Raw genomic sequence first — 11,550 nt, 5'->3', positions numbered from 1 at the left:
AATGCCTTTTCCATTCTAATGAAAGCCCCGTGAGTGCTCCACATTCACTGATTATATCCCAGAAGTCCGTCCCCTCCTCCTCCCAAGCTGGGTAAGGCCTTGGATGAAATATGTCATCTCTCTCTAAAATGCCTTTTCCCACTCTTTTAAAAGCCCCGTGAGTGTTGGCAGAAGTCACCCTGGGTGGCCTGGACCACAAAGAACAGCGAGGGTCCTGCTGCCCAGGGTGCTGCTGGGCGCTGTCTGACAGCAGGCGAGGGAAAAGAGGATTTCTCAGAGGGAAAAAAGCTGAAACTCCACTCAACCCCTCCAAACCTGAGCAGGGGAGACCTGTCTGAAGTCAGTCTCTATTTTTTCCTTTTCAGCAGTCTTTATTTGGCAACTCATTTTTGAAAAGGTTGACCTGAAAAAGTGCCGTGTCATGCAGTACCTTATTCTGCACGATAAGGTAAGATAATTTCTCATTAAAATGGTTGGCTTTCGACCTCCTCCCCTCCCTACTGAATGAATAAATAAATAAATACGCTTGAATATGTTCTGGAAATGCGCTCTCTGCTATTTGCAAAGAAGAAAGGAAAACTTTGGGTTGGGCATGCACCACTGTCCCCAGCCCCTCTGGGGACCAAGGGGTGGCCAAGGGGTGGTCAAGGGACATCTGAGGGGCCCCGTGTCCTGCAAAACACCCCTTACCTGCTTGGGTCTGGGCTCAGCGCCTCCACACGCAGTTTCCTTACGCTGGTGCGTCCTGAAAAACTCTCACTTCAGGATGTCGCTTGTTTTCTGCTCCTCTCCCAGAAATTCACCTCCAGGTTTTTTATTTTGTGATGCCAAATCCCTGGTGTGAAAAGGGGCTTTCATGCCTTTATATGGAATTGCAAACCTGTATTAAGCCCCAAAAAATGTTTTTATCAAAAGATCTCGACAGCTGCCAACTTCCCTAAATCCCAAACTATCATTACACATTTAGTCTTAGACAGGGGATTTTTCTGGATCTTCCCTCCTGACCCAATGATAAAGCCAAGTTGGTTTGAGATTGAAGATTCATTTATCTCTCCTTGGCAATTATCTCTATTACTGCCCACAATCCTTCCCAATCTTTTTAAACAACATCCTGCTATTAAAGCCACTTGGCAAGCATTTAAAGCCCTGGGATAAGTTAACCATGCACAAAATATCCCACTTGGGGAAGGATCCAGCTATAAAAATAAATGGTTTACGTTCCGAAGGCCATGGTTCAGGATGGGTATTCTTCATTTGTGAAGAGAGGTCATCATTGCTGACAATAAAATTATGTAGGACCTGATCCTCCCCCACTGAGCTCAATAGCAAAATCCCTCCTGATTTCAATGGTGTTTTCCGGGGTCAGTCGCCGGGAAAGCCGACATTCCACAAAGTTGCTGAAAATCTATAATTGGATATATTAAGAGGGCTTTCAAAGAGATGTCAGATTTGGAGGCTTAGTGTAAACTGTGCTGCAAAGGGGATCATTTCATATAACTGAATCAATAAGGCCTTCTTTTTTTTTTTAATGTTACTTTTCTACTTGATCTCTGATGGTGGAAAAGCTGAGCTCTGGAGACTCACCATCAGCATGGAAGAGGTGCTGGGACCTGCTGCCCAGTGGGAAGGATCCTGCCAAGTGACCTGGTGTGAGCTGCCTGTCTGACGGGTGTAATCCTCCAAGTGTTTGATCCAGTGGCTTTGCTTACGCCACGGAGAGAACTCGTGCGTGTAAGTACTGGAATATCGAGCCCTTATTTTCATGGGATTGCTGGTCTCCTGTCACAACACATCTCTTCGGGAGATATGATTGAGAGTTTTGATGAATTTTACCATGCCTTACATGTCTATATTTAGTAAAATGAAGCTTAGTTTTTATCTTTGGAACAAGATATGAATTTAGCTCCCAAACACATTTTTTTAACTCATGGGCTGTACTTCAAAGTGTTCTTTAATGCCACTTTGAAAATGCTCACTGGTAGCTCTTTAGGAACTGGAAATCTTCTATTTCTACTTACATGGTGCTTTTATGGATGATGAGCATTGATTTCCCTTCGGTTCTCATGTGGAGAAAGGGCGTTGGTGCAGAGCGGCTGTGCCGGGCAGGTGCAGGGACCACAGCCTCACTGCAATGGACACCGATGTGTCCCAGGGGCTGCTCCTGCCGTGGCACTCCAGGGCAGGGACACCAGCGTGGGGTTTTGCACCAGGTTGCAGCAGCCTGATTTGTAAATATGAGCAAGTCATCTCCCCTCCAGCATCCCCAGTCATGTGCCCCAGCCATGCAGGTGGGGATGGAGAGGTGATACTGCCACCACTGCTGTCAGGACCTGCTGCAGGTCCCCTCTGTGGTTCAGTCAGGTCCCCTCTGAGGTTCAATCACACCTTCCCAAAGTTTCTTTTTCCCTATGGTTTTGGTTAAGCAGTCTTCCATGGGGCCACAGTCACAAGCTTGCTCCTGGTTCCTAGAGGGCTTGTGGCTTTTTTTTTATGTTTTGTATTCCTTTTTAGTGAAAGCTGAAATTCAGCAGAAACTGATGAGACCACCATAGAGAAACGCGGGATCACCGCACTGGCTAGTACCAGCTTGATCTGGCTCTGGCTCCGGGATGTGCAGCCTACAGACACAGTAATGAAAAGAAATATTCTGAAAAGGATGAGTCAGCTGGAGGCCGGTGGGGAGAGCGTGTGGGATCTGACTGGAATTTAAAAAGTTACGAGGCTACACGTTGTTTTGAGCCCTGCCAGCAGAGAAACTCATACACGCGAAATGCTTTGTCATCTGGCATAATTATAATATGTTACTTTGCTGATTAGCTGGTAAACTCTTTTCAGAATGTTTTAAACAATAATAAGTTCACAGAATATAAAAACTTCCTGCTGGCACCACCAACAAGGGTCTGCTTCATGTGTTATTGTGATCTGTCTTCCCCAGAACCCTGACAGACTATTGAATAGCCATGAAATTGTTCTCTTACTATGTACTAGGTGACTTATCTGTTAAAACAGCTGAGGTAGCTCCGTACCTTCATTTCTGTGCTGTAAGTACCCCTACACTGATGTGAGCTGTGGGTACACCCACACCTGTAGTGCAAAACATATTTCTGCACTTGTTTTTTGTACATTTGCACCAATCAGGGCAGCAGCAGTTTGGTTTGAAGCTGCTTCGCTGACTCCTCCAGCCAGGTACCAACATGTCCTTCCTGCCTCCGCTGGAAAGCAGTGCCCAGCACTCAACATTTGGGAGAACAATTTGCAAGCCAGACAAGAACTTTCAAAAATCTGGGTTTCGGCTTTAAGGTTCTTTAAATAAATGATCTCAGAGTTAAATTTATCTTTCGTGTTGTCCCTCTTTATAAAGACCTGATACATCTAGTCCCAATTCCCAAACCCGGTCAAACGAGTGGCGAGAGTCCATGCTCATTCCTGGAACATCTCCAAGCAGGGGATTGCGAAAGAAACACCACTGACACCGGCTGTGACTGGTCACCCTTTGCAATTGTGTTGTGTTTGCCTTTCCTGCTTTTCTTTCAACAAACCTCATCACTGAGAGAGATGCTGACACAAACTGTGCAACTGGTGGTAAGAAAGATGGGTACCCGCTGGTGAGCATGAGACATAACTAATCGCTGCCCCCTCTCGAAGAAGTACGTGCCTTTCTTAGGTGTGGATGAACAAGACGCCAGTTCATTAAGACTAAATCAGAACAGGTAACTTCTCAAAGTTATTTCCTGTAATCTTTTGTGGGAAGCAGGGAAGCATCAACAGCGCCTTATCGCTGTCATCGACATGGTGTGAGAGGTTATTCCCCAGCTGCCTGGGATGGTTAATGAAGAGCCCAAAGCATGCTCAGAGCCATTAGCAGTTTTCAGCGAGCGCTTGTAGAGGACCTGTACACTGGGAAAAGAGGCACCCGTGAGTTTTAGACAAAGCAACCCAATTTCAACTCCATGAAAGTGATGGAGCAAATAATCATACAACTGTCTGTAAACACCCAGAGCAGTAGCTACCGATGGGGATTTGTCAAGAACAAACTGTGTTAAACCACTCCAGTTATTTTCTATAATGGAGGGAGTCCTGTCATGCAGACAGATGCGGTGGATGTATCCCTGCCTCTAGTTTTCTCTCACTTTAGGAAGGCAGCACTTCACATGATGCTTTCTTAAGTGAGGTTGGACAATATGGTTTGGATGAAGCTAATGTAAAAGATGCTGACAAACCACAGCAACAGCAAGACACTAGTAGCTAATCCAATGCCACTTTGGACTGACAGTGAGGTGGGCTTGAGGATGGTCATCCTTGCAACCAGCCAGTGCTAAATTGTCATGCCTGCCCTGGATTGTGGAACTGATGTTACCTACTTACAGTCTCAGGTGACCCAAAGCAAAGAGGACCAGTGGTACGTAGGGAGGTGGGATGGCATTCAGGAGGACCATGCTGGGCTGGATGAAGCAAGGTGCAATGCAGGAGGAACGAGGGTGCTGCATTCAGGAATGGCGTAAAGCACAGCCAGACAGATGCCATGCTCTCATTTGGACACTGCACTTGTGGATCAACAGAGATGCTTGGAGACACATCAGAAGTGAGCAGAGAAAATGTTGAAAGAACTGGAAAATACAGCTTATGAGGAACAGATGAATGAACTGGGGTTGCTAAGCTTAAAAGAGAAGTTGCTGGAGGGAAGAGATCGTTACAACCTTCAAGTACATTAAAGGTGGTCACAAAATTGAGGGGAAGGACTTGCTCTCTGTTTTCATTCTGGGTAGGACAGGAGCAAATGGGCTTAGTGTGCAGCAAAGAGATTCAGTTCAAACCCAAAGCAAGTCTGCCCTGACACTGAAGCCAACAAGATGCCAGGACAGGCAGCTGTGGTGAGCCATGGGAGCTGTAGGGACCCAGGGGATCTTGTCTACGGGCACAGAAATGGTCCAGATGACCCACTGAGATCCCTTCGTGTTTGTGGGTTTTGTATTTTGGTGTTTTTTTTTTTTTTTTTTTTTATTTCTGCATGAAGCAATCGTACAGACTTCATTAGGATACCTCCTGGAATAACATTTTCTCCATGGGCTTGTTTCTCTGCCACAGCTCACCTGTGTGATCCTTTGCTCCAGTGCGAAGTGGGTGTGAAACGCTGCTGCTCAGATGTGTCGGTGTCGTACACCTCCTCTCCAAAGTGCAAATAACTCCCCAGGCTGTGAGCCGGAGGGGACGGGCCCACGGTAAGTGATGGGCTCTGATTGATGAATTTTCACAGCAGGTGAGAGCGGCAGGAGACACACACATTACAGATTTCACGTACAGACTTGGGAAGACACGCACTTGGGAAGACAAATTGAGTGAATACCCCAGGATGCAGCTGCTGGGTCAGACACCAGTCCCCAGCATTACCCAGTGGAGGAAAAAATCCCTGCCCCCAGCCCTGGTGTGGGGCTTGGCGGTGGCACTTGCCCCGTCTGTCCCTACAGAGATGGAGGGGGTGACATCACTCCTGCGCCTGGTTACCAATTCTCCTCATTACCTGCTCTAAGCTTCTCTCAAAGATAAGTGGTTCCTGTGCAAAGCTGCTAATTTAGTCCCAGCAAACAAGAAAATAAATCTGGATGAAAAAAGCTGGTGGGATTTTGACAAGATGCATGTAGAGGTTGGGCGACTAGTCTTAATTAGGCCATCTTTGTTTACATTTGATGTTTATCAGCTAATTGGCATGGCAAGGTGTGAGTCACACAGCTTCCCTCTGGCATGAAATCAGTTCGCAGGAGAAAAACTGGGAGAACAAATGATCCCAATTATAAGAAAACCCACTGTGTTAATTACCATCCCACGGAGGACGGAGCCTCCCACTCGTGGCCTTGTGCAGCCGCCTGCTCCACCATCTCCTGTGCTTGGTCCCGGCACCAGCACGCCCCTCCTGCCCCAGCATCTGGCCCCTTGCTCTGCCTGGGGACCCACCACGTCCCCCAAGTCACCACGGGAGCAAAGGTGATGCTGCACAGCATTTCTCAGGGATCAAAGCTGCTGCCTATGCTGCTGTCCTTTCTTTTTTTCCCTGTTTTTTTGTTTTAGCTTGGTGGAGCCAATGTTGCAGCAGCAGTTCGTAAGGAATGTCTTGTGCTCCCAACATCACGATGCCCGTCAAATCAAAGCCTGGATGTTCGCTGCGGTGGAGCTGGACTGAAACTTAGTGCTTAGGCTAATTAAAATCAACATTCAAACCTTGCCTTGACTTTTACCTCCTCCCACCTTTTACAAATATTTTTAGACCATCTGTGAGTTGGCCCCTTTCCTTCTCTACACTCCTTCTACTGCCTTGGCACTTGATTTCAATGCACACACACTTCTATATATGTATGTGCATATGTACGTACTGTAAATCTCTATCTTTCTGCCTCCATCTCCCTCTCTCTCCATCCTTTGGGGAGATGCGTTGCCCCTATACCCTTTCAGGTCTTTCCCCTATACACAAGGGGTCCAATGCGCAGGAATGTTTCTTGGCTGCCCTTGAGTTGAATGATGATCCTGGAGGCTTGGTAAAGCCACAAAGCTCAATGCTCTCTGTCTCCCTGTGTCTCTCTTGTCTTTCCTTCTTAGTAGGGGTAACAGATGGCTGAGGCTTTCACCAACAGTCCTGAACACATTGTCACTCCCAACTGAAAGTGAAATATTCAGTGGCATTTAAATTAAATAGACTCTAATGCTTCAGTAATATTAATTACGGTTTCATTCATCCCTGGCCTAATAAATCAACACATAAAGATAGGATGATCCTGTGGCTGGCAGCAAAGCAGGGCTATTCTGCCCTTTGTAAGGTTATGCACACAAAGCCCCCATTCTTATAGGGACATGATGGCCCCCGCAAACATCTGTGCTCAGCACCACTTGAGGAGAAGCCAAAGTGGTAACATTTAAACTTTTCTTGTCCAATTTGTCCACGCAACAGGGCTCGATTCAACAAGAACTTGCAAGTTAAAATTATAAAACCCGTGTTAAGCGGGTGAAAACTTTTTAGCAGTTTGGCCAGGGGGCCCAGATTTACCCTGGCAGCGCCAGCTGAAGCCAAGGGCAGGGCATCCATTCTCACCACTGAATTTGTTACCCCAGCTTCAACCTTTAAAAGAGGGATGGGGGTGGGGTTAGAGAAGGCTTGAAGTGTTTGAAAACCTCATGGGGTTAAGCTAAATTTCAGGATTTGGGGAGGCCCTGAACAACAATTTTTCACACAATTTTTTTGTGTGAATACCACAGGGGAAATAGGCTCTGTACTTCACCAACAACAGGTTTTTTCCCCTCACCGCTATACATATGTAAAAGGAGGCTAATAAAACGGTTGAAGAAAAGATTGCTGCTAGTAAATCTTCTAGAGACAAAACCCTCCACTTGTGATGCTTCAAAGCTGCCCAGAGCTACCAGTTTACCCTGAAAGTCCCAACTCAGGGCTGTTGATTGGAAAATAAAAAGCCCCGTGCATAAAAACATCACTCCAATTGTTATGCAGTGAATGTGACGTTTACATACAGCAGCTTTACTTGACCAAATGACTCTCAAGTATACAGACAAAAAGCTTGTTGCCTATACAGTTTAGCTCCTTTGGAAGGGTCCAGCTAGAATAGGTTTATAATGAAAATAAATATAAAGACAAAGCAATGCCATATATTGGAAGTGCATAACAGAAAGCCGGACTAGTTCAAAACTCAAAAATAAATGGGGGGAAAAAGCCACAGAGCTGCTTGATGAAGTGTTGGGAAGGTATAATTTGGCAGTAGCCCTTCTGGGAGACAGCGGTGAGGAGCAGCCACCTGCCCCGCAGCAGCACAGCCCCTCGCTGGTTGTTTTGGTGCGGTTGAGCCCCGGTGATGTCTACGCTGCCCAGTGCAGTGGGACTCCAGCTCGCTGGATGGCTGCCGGCACAGATCTTGAAGGAGCCCAAAAGGAGTGACATGGAGCTGGCTTCTGCAGGTAGCCCACATCAGAGCGCTCCCAGCCCTCTGCAAAGCCATTGCCTTTGGGAACGTGCAAAGTGAATGAGGCTGGTCTGTGCCAACAAGCCAACCTGTAGTTAAGTGCTTAAGCAAGGGATTTTCAGAACCAATCCCTTAAGCAGAAAACTATTTAAACTACCCTGGGACTAAATGCTGAGGAGCTTACCCTAAACTCAGCCAGGTGGAGGTCTCCACTAATCCTGCTAGCCTGCATCGTGCCTCTTCTAGTTCATGCTGAGCCAATAATGCTCGTGCTGTGCAGTACAGGTATTCCTGACCAGGTGTCTCACTGATGGTATCTGCTACTGTCAGCCTGGGGTTATCCCATTTAAACCCCATTAGCTGCTTGGATAACTCATTTGCCTTCTCTGTCACTAATGCCTATCAGCTTGAGACCTTTTTTTTTATGCTTTCTCTAGGTGTCCCCCAAAATCATTGTATTTTATGAAGGCACTTTCCAACAACACTGCCTATCTGTAGCCTACATCCAGCCCATCTGCATGGGCACCCACATGGTCAGGCTCATCCAGTTTAAGGGTTGTGCCCCCAGGTCACTGGGCAGCTGACACCAGGCTGTCCTTGACCAGGGTGTGCCTGCAGTGCTTTGGCAGCCCTGGTTGCAATTTTGACATGTCCGTGATGCCCAGCTGGAAGGCTGGAACACTGATGTGCTTGCTCAGGGGTGTTTTCTCCCTGTTCTTTAAGATAACAAAAAAAGCAGTGTCTCCTGGCTGACACACAGAGCAGGCACCAGCCCCTTGTCATTCTCCATTTCTGTTACCAAAAGCAGGTTATGAAGCACATAAGAGAGGGATTGATATGTGGCAGTGTTCTGCAGGTGTCTTTCGGCAGATGATATCTGTGAAGCAGCGTGGGGCTTGGAGGGGCTGAGCACGATGATGGGATGTGCCAACCACCTCAGGTTCACCTTCCCAAAGCAGCACCCACAGAGCCTGGCACTGGCTGTGCAGGTGGGGATGAGCTCTCACCGGTGAACACCCTCACTGTGCAAGAGCAAATGCCGAGACTCTGAAAGAACTTCTTGAAACAGGCAGCAGAGCCTAGCCTCCTTCCCCACTGTCTTTGCTCTTGCCTCTGCTTTTAGGCTTTGCATCTAATGCAGCGCAGGTGGGTGTCCCCTGGGTTCGATGCACAGGTCTGGGAATGCTTTTAGGGAGGTAGAATCCAGGAGGAGGAAGCCTGGCACCAAAGAGGGGTAATCATGGGCCACTGACAGTCCCTGCTGTGGCTGCAAGGGAGAGCACGAAACAGGAGTCCCAGTGGCAAGGCTGGCCCTGAGCAAGACAGAGCAAGGGCAGGGCTGCAGGCAAGCAGCCAGAGCCCCCGTCACTGGGGAGAAAGATGAGAAGGGGCTGTGCTGCAGGGAGCAGGGGTCCGGGGAAGCCTGTCAGGGAGTAGCAGCTGCTGCTGCACCCCAGGGCATAGCTTGTCCTCTCCCGGCTGCAGTTTCGCTGCCTCCACCAGCCTGCCTCTCCAGGCAACTGCCCATTTCGCCTGCGCCTAAAGCTGGCCCTGGGAGCTGGGCTGGCAGGGAGCTGCTCGGCTCCTTAACGCTCCAGCTGGCTCTGAGACCATGGCAGCAGCTGAATGAGGAGGATGCACCACTCTGCATGTCCTAGTTCCCATCAGCTGGCTAGGGCAGACCATACGCCTGTTAAAAACAGACAACGAGAGCACGTGTTGCTCCCAGCCCATCCTAACCCAAGCTTCTGATTCAGGATCACGAGAGAAAAAAAGCTGGGGCAGGAGTTGCACAAGACCCCTAGCGTGCTCCTGGGGTGGAGGTGGCTGAGTGCCTGTCCCTGCATTGTCACTGCAGAGGGGCCAGCGCTGGCCCCAGCCAGACAAAATGCAGGGTCAGGGGCTGAGACACTGAAAGCAAACACAGGAGACACTACACACATTTTGAAGGCAAAAATGTGTCAAAGGTAACGGTTTGGTTTGTCCATTCAAAATAGCTCATAGACATCTTAAATGAGTCTTCTTTGACTCTAGTTTGGAAAAAAATATTTAAAGTATCAGGACTCAAAAATCAGTGTGTGTTCATGCAAATCAATGTTTTGTCCTACCCCTTGCTCAAAGAGGGTTCACTGTGGATTTGAGATGCTTGAAACTGCTCTTTACCAGCTGCACAACTGTCCTGGTGAAGGGGCTCCTGCAGGTTCCTGTCTTCAAAGACCTCTCCATGTACTCGTAGCTATACCAGTAACCAGCGGATGGGTCTGCTGGCTAGATCATGTATAAATACTTAAAAACCCCATAATTCCTTCATCTAGGCTACATTTAATTCTGAAATATATCTCCATGGCCTGGTCTGCAGACAAGGTATTAGTCTTTGAGAAGACTGTCCTGGAAGATACTCCTTCCTCAATATAATTTATGAACCACAGGAAACATTTGAATGAATGGTGTTGCTAAATCCTGGACAAAAGTTACTAAAATCCCCTGGTTTTAATCAGGGAAGCATTGTTCACAGTTCACAGACAAGAAGTAAAAAACAAGGTTCATCATCCCTTCCCCAAGCAAGGTCGGCAGAGGTTTTTCAGTGATGCAGAAAGCATACACACCAGTCTGCATTTTGGGGCATTTGCAATTGGTAACTATTGTCAAAAGTACAATATACCATGTTAAACTATGACTTTCTGTGCTCAGACATCAACCTTATGCAACCTGTTATAGGCTAATAGAGGAATGAGTTGAAAATCTATTCTTATATGGTGGAAATTAGCAGAGAACATTTAACTGAACTTAAGATATAATTTGCTAACATCTTTTTCTTCCTCGCTCATAACATTCTTCGGTAGTTATTTTTAGTAATGACATATACGTTTCCTAGTCAGGCACTCTACATTTAATAGTAATAAGAAATAACATTATCTACTTTTTATGATTGAAGATTAAAGAGTCTATTCTAATAGCTTCAGTTGTCAACACAAGGTCCTCTGGTACTATGTTTCTTAGCTTCCCTGTTGTAAAAGAACATGTCTATGTAGATATTATTAATTTATCATTGCACAAAACAAAGTTTATGATCAGTTAATATTTAATGTGCTGTGAATTTAATAATAAAAAATTAAGACTCTACCTTACATCATTTTTTAACTATCTGATTTTTATTCTTCTCTTTATCTCTTTATGACTCTGTTCTGATATTTTGAACCCCTGGCTTGAGTTTAAAAGGATTTAGTTGTGTATACCGAAAACTAAATACTTAACCTCTAGCCCAGTTGAATACAGGGAAAACACCATGATGAAATTAAACACAATGACATTTCTACCACATGTAGAACATAGGGATATAAATATAAAGCTGCACCGAACTCGATTGAGCCACCCCAACTTACATGAACTGAAGACCTGGGTCCTCTTGCTTAGTAACCACAGCAGATAGGTGTGCTTGCTGTTTATTCAGAAAGCTCTGAGGTTTTTTTGAACTGATACTTTACCCTGGTGAGTGGTAGACACTCGTTACAGCTTCTCCAAGGGCCTGTGCCACATCTGTACGTCTGAGCAGTTTCTTGCATAAGCACAATTCAAACAAAATAATTTGATC

At 46.5% G+C, this 11,550-nt stretch overlaps 2 long non-coding RNA genes across 4 annotated transcripts in view; one reads left to right on the top strand and one right to left on the bottom strand.

Annotated features, from left to right (window-relative positions):
• Positions 1–6,216, top strand: part of LOC110354874 (uncharacterized) — a 27,109-nt gene extending 20,893 nt beyond the window's left edge. The window contains exons 2-6 of one of the 3 annotated variants that reach the window (XR_010473128.1): positions 366–448; positions 1,566–1,731; positions 2,512–3,710; positions 5,086–5,219; positions 6,064–6,216. This is a non-coding gene — a long non-coding RNA (uncharacterized LOC110354874). Of the gene's footprint in view, positions 1–365; positions 449–1,565; positions 3,711–5,085; positions 5,220–6,063 lie in introns of all 3 variants that reach the window. The other 2 variants (XR_010473127.1, XR_010473126.1) reach the window with 2 other exon arrangements.
• The window catches only part of LOC110366339 (uncharacterized), a 132,094-nt gene that overhangs the window by 18,192 nt on the left and 102,352 nt on the right, over positions 1–11,550 (bottom strand). Inside the window, exons 11-12 of the long non-coding RNA XR_010473129.1 lie at positions 2,019–11,550; positions 691–880 (exon numbers count right to left, since the gene is read on the bottom strand). This is a non-coding gene — a long non-coding RNA (uncharacterized LOC110366339). The remainder of the gene's footprint in view (positions 1–690; positions 881–2,018) is intronic.

The sequence above is a fragment of the Columba livia genome, chromosome 5 (genome assembly GCF_036013475.1).
Source record: "Columba livia isolate bColLiv1 breed racing homer chromosome 5, bColLiv1.pat.W.v2, whole genome shotgun sequence".
NCBI lineage: Eukaryota > Metazoa > Chordata > Aves > Columbiformes > Columbidae > Columba > Columba livia.
Note: the sequence above shows the minus strand (reverse complement) of the source record. Positions and strands in the feature narration are given on the sequence as shown.